At 37.2% G+C, this 9,115-nt stretch overlaps 1 pseudogene; it reads left to right on the top strand.

The window, feature by feature from the left end:
• Window positions 1-4,548: 4,548 nt before the first annotated feature.
• On the top strand, window positions 4,549-5,574 carry LOC141551107 (splicing factor 3A subunit 3 pseudogene; annotated as a pseudogene).
• The last annotated feature ends 3,541 nt before the right edge of the window (window positions 5,575-9,115 follow it).

Genomic DNA, 9,115 nt, shown 5'->3' with positions numbered 1-9,115 from the left:
AGATCTGGAGAATGCATCGAGAAGAAAAAATATAAGAATAATGGTACTACCTAAAAACTGGGACTTAAAAAAAGGATTTTGACACATAATGAAAGAAATAATCTAAGAAAATTGTCCTGGAGTGATAGAACACGAGGGGAAATCAGAAATAGAAAAAAACCCACCAATCACCATCTCAAAGACATCAAAGAAAACACATAAGAATATTATTGCCAAATTTCAAAAACCTCAAATCAAAGAGAAAATTATACAAGAAACAAACAAAAATAATTCAAATATGCTAGAGCTATAAATAGAACTATATAGGATTTGTCAGCAGCTACAATAAAAGATTGCCGGTCCCAGAATAACATATTGATAATCAAAAGAACTAGGCCTCCAGCCAAAATATCATATCCTGCAAAAGCAACCATAATATTGAATTTTTGAAAATGGACATTCACTGGACTTGCAGATTTTCAGGACTTTGTCTCAACTAAATCCAAACTTAATAGAAAATTTAATATATATAAGAGCCAACATCAAAGAGAAATTTCAAGAGATTCTACAAGAACAAATTGTTTATGTTTTTTACATGGAAATGTATACCACATGTTTAAGATTGGCATCAGTAGCTCAAAAGAAAGATTACCATACTTCCAAAATCTATAAAGAAATAAGAAGGGAGGGACTAGGATAAGAAAGGTATGTAGATTTATGGCAGTGGGAAAAGGAGTGAAGATTAATGGGAAAGGAATAAAGAGAAAGGGGAAAGGTGTGGGGCAAATTATGATAAGGGAGGGATCCATGAGTGAGGAGAGGTTAAGTAATAGCAAGGCAAGTTAAAGAACAGAATTAAAATAGAAGAATTAAGCAGGAATAGGATATAAGAGGTGTACACAACCACCAAAAGAAAGACCAGAACTAGAATTAATTAGGAAAAAAAATAGGGCTAGTAATCATTGTTCTCAAAGTCAAATTTAAAGATTCAATCAAGAGAGAAATCTACATTATATGTCAGTCATATTAATATTGTTTTAGGTGCATGCCTATAAATGTGTATATGTGTGTTTATATGTATGCATACATGTATATGTATATGTAGATAGACATATATGTGTATGGGTATATGGGGTGTGAGTATGTTTATATGTGTGGGGGTATTTCTATGCATGTAAATATATGTGTGTGTGTTTATGTGTGTATGTATATATAAATATGTCTAGGATTAATTGTAGCCTGCTTGGGAGAAATGGGGAGATAAAAGGGAGGGAAAAAAATTAAAGTAAAATGTGCACATCAGAAAACAAAAAAATCAACTATGAGAAAACAAAGAAAAGATAGAAGCTTTGAATATAATCTCTTCTATTATAATATATGCTTTCTTAATATGGAAATTTTATTGTTACATATTTTGAATCCTCATTGATGTTCTGCTGGGCACATGACAATGTTTTGTTTTGTTCTGATTTTGATTTTCCTTTTGTGTCTTTCTTTTTCTATTTTGTTTTTTCTTATTTTCTACTTAGTTTTAAATAAATATTTTTAAACTTATCGTCAACAAAGAGCTATCAAAATGTGCATACCCTTTGTTCCAACAGTCTCATTACTAGTTCTATATGCCAAAGAGATAATAAAAAAGGACAAAGGGCCCATGTCTGCAAAAATGTTTGTAGCAGCCCTTTTTATAATGGCAAGGAACTGAAACTGAGTGGAAGCCCATCAGTTGGAGAATGGCTGAACAAGTTACATGATGTTAAGGAATATTATTGTTCTATAAGAAATGATCAGCAAGATAATTTCAGAAAGGCCTGGAGACTAACATGAACTGATGCTAAGTGAAGTGAGTAGAACTAAGAGAACATTGGACACAGCAGCGACAAGATTATATGATGATCAATTGTGATGGCAGCTCTCTTCAACAATAAGGTGATTCAGGCCAATTCCAATGAACTTGTAATCAAGAGAGCCATCTGCATACAGAGAGAGACTATAAGGATTGAAGGTGGATGATAACATAGTTTTTTCACCTTTTTATCGTGATGGTTGTTTGCTTGCTTGCTTTTTTAATTCATTTTTCCTCCTTTTTGATCTGATTTTTCTTGGGCAGCAAGATAAATGTGGAAAGGTGTTTAGAAGAATTACATTTGTTTAACCTATATTGAATTACTTTCTGTCTAGAGGAGTGGAGAAGCAGGAGAGAGGGAGAAAAATCAGGGGCACAAGATTTTGCAAGGGTGAATGTTGAAAACAATCTTTGCATGTATTTTGAAAAATAAAAAGCTATTATTAAAAAAAAGTAACTGGCAAAAAATGGGGAATCCTTCATGGGACTTCTTCAAACTATGAATGGACATTTCCCTTAATATGAAATGAAAAGCTAGAGAGAGCTCAGTCCTTAATGTCACCAAAAATTAAGGCAAAAGCAAAATAAAAAGAAAGCAATCTTTGATTCTACCATTCCTGCTAATTTAATGACCTCTTCCCTTCCTATAATTACCTCTCTCAACTTTGCAAATCTTCTTTGTTATATAAAAGTTATATTTTAATATGAGGATATTCACATCTTAATAAGAGATTTTCTTTAAATGTTGAGAAAAAATTTAGGCACTTTGTCAAAACAACTGGAAAGATATTTTTAACTGCAAGAGGAGAAAGAACCTAAAGGGCATCTAGTCCAAACTCTTCATTTCACAGCTGAGCAATCTGGGGCTCAGAAAAGTTAAATGTTAAGTTTCACACAATTATTCAAGCAGTAGAAGTTGAGATCAAGTCCAGTCCACATGCTTCCTTCTCTAGCCATATCTTGTAAGGAACACTGGGACCTAATGCAAAAAGAGCTTAATTTGATGAAAGAAGTGGGTATGTCTCACAGCTCTACTGTGTAATCTTGCACAAGTCCTTAAAACAGGATTTCTAAAATTTGTGATATAAGGGAATTTATCTAGAACTTAGGTTCTTCACCTCATATCTCTGAGCTTGTTTAAAAAGAATTTTTTAACTGTATTCCAATATAACTGGTTTCCTTTGTAATACTACATATTTTGTTTTAGGTGTTTAAAGACATTCTTTTGAGGAAAGTTCACAGGCTTAGCCAGACTGACAGAGGGGTCTGAGACCCAGAAACATGAAGGAATATTTGGTCTAGAAGAGGTCAGAGGTCCCTCCAACTCCTTAATCCTTGGACCTTCTGGGGAATGCTTTCCCTAGGCCCCCTGCTTATAGATCTTTCTTATTTATACCATGGTACATACATAAAAAGGATAGGGGTCTGGTAGTAGAGGCTTTTGGGGAGCAAGGGGCATAATATTTACCATAAAAAAATTAAATGAGGTCAGATGCCAAAGCTCAGAGAATAACAAACCAAAAAAAAAAAAAAAAAAAAAACGGAGAGGGGGAATTTTTGTCTCCTTACAAGTTCCCTGCCAGCAGACAGCCCTGAGGCACACTTCTAGGGAAGCCACTACCTCACTGCTGGGGAAATCAGGCCTTGGGAGGCTGTTTAAGATGCTACCTCCTTAGCCAGGCTATTCCTGTATCTTACTGATCTGTACTCAGGCTGATAACTTCTTATAGGGTCTACTCAGGACACAGAGGCTCACTTAAGAGACTCAGATGTTTTCTGTTTATGAGACTGTGGGCAAGTCATTTCCCTTAATCTAAGCGTCAAGCTCCTTCTACATCTAAATCCTAGGCAGGCAAAATATTAAGATGATTTAGCGTCATTCATAGTGCTAGATATGAAGTTAGGAAGATCTGAATTCGCCTCCTGCTCAGACAGTACTTATATATCAAAAGCAAATTACTTAGTCTCAGTTTTCTCTTCTGTAAGATAGAGATGACAATGATACCCACTTCCTAAGGTTTTTGTGAGGATAAAATGAGATAATATTGTAAAGCTCTTTGTAAATCTTAAAGATGGGCCTGAAGTTAGGAAGATATGAGACAAAATCTGATCTCACTTATTAGTACTATGATTCTAGGCAAGCCATTTAAAACTTGTGTCTGCCTCAGTTTCCTCCTCTGCAGAATAGGGGTAATAATAGCATCTATATCATGGGTTGTCATGAAGATTAAATAAGATATTTGCATGACTGCTTAGAACAGTATTTGGCACATAATACATGCTTAAAAAATAATTTCCTTCTTGCCAACTTTTTAATTTTTTTTTAAAAAGGAGGACTTCAAGCTTTGGGAAGATCTATCAAATGACAAGATGACAACTCTGGTTGTCCAATTATAATCTAGCTGAATCCTCAGTTTCAGAAGCTAATGACAGACAATAGTCAATTATTCAGTGTGAGAATTTACACCACAGAAATCAGAAACCTTACAAATCAAGACTTGATTTATTTTTGTTGGTGTTGTTCATTGCCTAGGCTTAAGAAGATGGTAAAAAAATATTAATAAAGAAGAATAAAACTTTAAAAAAAAGGACTTCTAGCTAGGTTGAAACCTTACTAGAACCTTGGTATTCCAGGGAGTAAGGCACAGGAAGCTGAGTACCCTGAGCTGAACCAGTCATGGTAGCTGCTGGTATGATGTGGAGATGGTGCAGAGAAGTTGGAGATGATCTTGGTGTCCCAGTGGTGCTACTTTAAAGAGAAGGACATCATGACTCAGGAAATGTTCATTAAGATGTCCATGTTCCATTATCAGATTAACTTGTACCATCTCATATGGTTTGTACAGAACAATGGAAATAAGGGGAAATCTGAAAGATGTGTATGATGACCAGGATGGGTTAAGAAAGGAGAGGTTAAGAAAGGAGAAGTTCAGTGCTATTTAAGGACCAGATGAATTTGCAGAATCTTTTCATAGACGCAAACATAAAAGAATTTAACTGAAAGCACTCAAATGAGATTTAGGTACCAATATCACTGGAATTTGAAAAGCTCCTGAAAGCTAGTGAAGAGTCACAAAACTCAGTGGAATTCACAGATCAAAAAGAATATGGCCTACCTGGATCTTCTTGACTATCAACTCAAACTTTATGATAACTCAAAAGTATCTGAGAAATTGGGTTATATCACACACATGTCTATCTTGGACCTGTTACTTGATATTTCCAAAGAAAGAGTGCAGAGTACAAGGAGTGGCTGGAGATATTGCTTGAGTACCTCCACAATGGCACGGACAGAATAAGGAAAGATTTAGAATGAATTTGAGAAGAAATGGGACAATGGAACCTTCCCAGGCAGGCCAAAAGAAACAAACAGTTCACTGACCCACATTGGAGCTCTTCTTGACCTCTCTGAATTTCCCTCCTGGGAAAAGTTGCTTTCCTTGTTTGTGGACAGATTAAAATCTGTATTCTTGGCCTTGGGGCTGAAATGTAGAAGAACACTGAAACAGAGTCCAGAGGCTGTTCAACACTGACAAGCCCCTGGAATCACTTGCTTCCTCTGTTTGCTAAGAATACCAAATCAAAGGGTACCAAGAGGAATATTGAAAAGAATAAATTGCTTTTCTTGAAGCCCAGAATATGGGCTACGAATATATAGAGTCTTGGAGAGGACCATCATCTCACATGAAAATGTGCAACACAGTCAAAGAGAAGAAAAGAGAGAAGGAAAAGGAAGAGCAAATAAGTGACTATGGAAGTGAAGATGAAGAGAACAGATTGTCTATAACCCCAAATACCCACCCCTCAGTTGGAATGGCAATTCATACATCCTCGATGGCTGCATAAGCTTCACGGCTTATGTGAGGTCTGTGGGATACTACACCCAGTGAGGACCCAAGGCTTTCCAATGGTATTCTGAAGAATGGCATCATGACCATGACTTGGGCAGTCTAATCATTTTGCTAATGTGATCCAGGTTGAAGATGCCATCTCTATGTGGAGCATATTGAAACTGCAGAAGGCCTCTGAATGGTGACAGCCTGACACTAGAATGAGGATTTTAGTGAAAATATTGTGACTAAGAATGTTGTGAACTAGTCATTCTAGTGTCTTAAGTACAAGCTCCATGATTGGTTGAGTATTTTAGGATTTGGCATATTTCTATTCGATATAAGCATATAGCCCCAAAGACTGCTATGTAATCTAACCTTCTAGCATGTGTCTTGTGAAAAAAAAGATACGGACAGAGTGAAGATTTTAAAAATCTATTTCATCTTGTGTTTAATATTTTAAAAGGTTCTATGGAAAGTAGGTGGCACAGTAGATAGAGTGGCAGACCTGGAATCAGGAGGACTTGAGTTCAAATCTGGTCTGGGAAAATCCCAATTGCCTTGCCTCTCCCTCCCTAAAAAAAAAAAAGAGTTCTGGGGAAAAAAGTCTAAATTCCTGTTATTTGGACCAAATTTTCATTAATATGATATATACACTATATATAGTTGTCCATTTGCAGTAGGTTCCCTAATTCACACACACACACACACACACACACACACACACACACACACACACACACTCCTTACCCAAAGGTATAATTTACAATTTGGATGCCTTGACTTGCAGGGATTTCATTGATCCCAGTTTGTGCATCTACTTCAGCGTATTAATTGTAAAAAGGCCAAGGTCTCCCTCTTCATGCAGGGCATTTCCAGTCATCCTAAACTATTCTTTCCTGACGTTATCTTCAAAAATGAAGGACAAATAGCAACAATGCTTTGTACATGGTACTGAATAAATTTTTAAAAACTCATTCTTTAACACATGCAGCCAACTATGCATACAAGATTAGAGCTGAGTCTTAAGAAGCTAGAGAAGATAGAGGAGAGGCATTCCAAAGCAGGAAGGGAGATGGAAGTCATCCACCACATCAGCCTACCTTTCAAAATAATGTCCACTAATATTATTCTTGTCCTTTGGTATGCCTAAAACTTCAAGCCTCTTGTCCTGACATATTAGGCTTTCATATAGATACCCAACAAAGTCATCCATAAAAACCAGATTTCCCAGATCTGAATTGATCTTCCTCTTTCCCGTCTCCCCTCTCCCTCCAGGCTTACTTGTGTCTGTTACTGGCCATCTGGTCAGCAAATCCATTTCACTCATGGTACCTGAGTAAGATTAAGAGAAGCAGCAAAAAGGCCCTTTGGTGACCCGTTTTTATATACTGAAAGCCTCAGAGTAGTAGAAAAGTTCGGTCTCTCATTAGGGTTATTGCCAAGAGCTGATTCCTCCTTATTTCATCCTCAGCCTCCCTCTCCCTTCCCATCCCTTTCCTTCTCCCTCCTCCTCCCTTTTCCCTTTCCCTTTCCCCTTGTTTTCCTTCTCCTTGTTCCTCTTCCTCTTCACCTTTCCTTTCCCCTCTTTCCCTGTCCCCCTCCTTCCCTCTCCTTTCCTCTGCCTCTCCCTCTCTTTCCCTCCCTCCCTCTCTCCCTCCCTCACTCTTTCCCGCTTTCTCTCTCTCCCTCTCTTCTTCCCTCTCTCTTTCTCTCTCTCACTATTCCTACCCCAAAGACTTTGTAACACATAAAAACTTGGAGTTGGCATTTGAAAGAAAGCCCATGTGTAGGATCACTCCTGAATGTTTTTCTCTGAATAACTCTGAGTAGTATGTGTTCTGTCCCTTTGTTAGAGTCTAAGCACCTTTGATCTCCAAGAGCATTAGTGCTACTCCATGCTTCCCCATGAAAATGTGTTGTGACCCTGGATATCTTAGAATCAGCTGGAGTCAGGATAAGCAAAAGTCTTTATTCTTGGTCTTTTGGGGTCGCTGTTAGGGGATTAGATCTAGCAATCTCCATACCTCCTTCCTCTCTCTCTCAACCGCCAAAAGAATGATCCTGCCTGTTCTACTCCACCCTCTCATCTTTCTCTTTTCCTTCTTTGTCCACACCCACAAATCCAACACAGAATAGTCGGGAGGGTCATTCTCCAAGCATATGTTAATAGAGAATTGGCCAATTGGTAATTAGCCATACGTGCTAGGTTACCTTGCATCTGCTCAGTTCAAGCCCTTTACAAAAATGTCCCTAATTCCTTGGAATGGCATGGACCATTCCAATTTTCAGCTAGTTTGCTTCATAGTAAGAGATGTCTTGGGACTGGATCATTCAATGTATTTGCCCTAAATATGCGAGCGTTTTATATGGATCACTATCATCAGTTCAGTCACTTTCACTGACCCTTTTGTTATAAACAGTGCAAATTAAGGTTCCCAACTTAATCCATATCTATTGCCAAGGCTAGCCTAATGTGAAAGTAGATTAGGAGGCCACCTAGTGTGAGCATAGTATGAATAGATATTTGTGGTAGAGTCAGAGCTCCATAAGACAAGCCGCTACAATGAGAGATCTTATGGTGTAATGAAAAGGCACAATTTTCTACAGCTCACTGCCATCTCTATGCTATGAAGAGACATTGCAATAGAACTTTAATGGAGGACTACTATTAATTATTATTATTAAGCACTTCCAAATAAGTATATATGACATATATATTCTAAATATGACAAAGTCAAAAAAGATAAAAAATAATTCTAGTTAGGAAGATCAAAGAAGATGATTCTCTAAAGACCACTGTGGGAGACTGTGTTGTCGCCTTGTTTAAAATATAAGTTTTTTGAAAGCAAGGACTGTCTTGTTTTTTCACTGGATTTGCACTCAGGTCTTCCTAACTTCCTACCTCCAGACTGGTACTCTATCCCCTGCACCACCTACCTGCCCCATTTCCTTGTTATAACAAGGAATTCTTAATGAAAAAAATTGCAAAGGAGGGCAGCCTGGTCAAACAAGACTTAAAACTATATTATAAAGCAGAGGTCATCAAAACCATTTGGTACTATCTAAGAAACAGAATAGTGGATCAGTGAAATAGGTTAGATTCACAAGACACAATCGTCAATAACTATAGTAATCTAAGGTTTGATAAAGCCAAAGACTCTAGCTTCTGGGATAAGAACTCATTATTTAACCAGAAAAAGGCTGGGGAAAAACTAGAAAATAGTGTGGCTGAAACTAGGCACTGATGAACACCTATCACCCTATACCAAGATAAAGTCGAAATTGGTTCATGATTTAGACATAAAAGATGATAATATAAGCAAATTAGGAGAAGAAGAGATAGTCAATATCTCAGATTTGTGGGAAAAGGAGGAATTTATGGCCAAAGAAGAACTAAAGAATATTACGAAATGCAAAATGCATAATTTTGCACAAACAGAATGGAAGGAAGTAGAAG

Source organism: Sminthopsis crassicaudata, chromosome 1 (genome assembly GCF_048593235.1).
Source record: "Sminthopsis crassicaudata isolate SCR6 chromosome 1, ASM4859323v1, whole genome shotgun sequence".
Classification (NCBI taxonomy): domain Eukaryota; kingdom Metazoa; phylum Chordata; class Mammalia; order Dasyuromorphia; family Dasyuridae; genus Sminthopsis; species Sminthopsis crassicaudata.
Note: the sequence above shows the minus strand (reverse complement) of the source record. Positions and strands in the feature narration are given on the sequence as shown.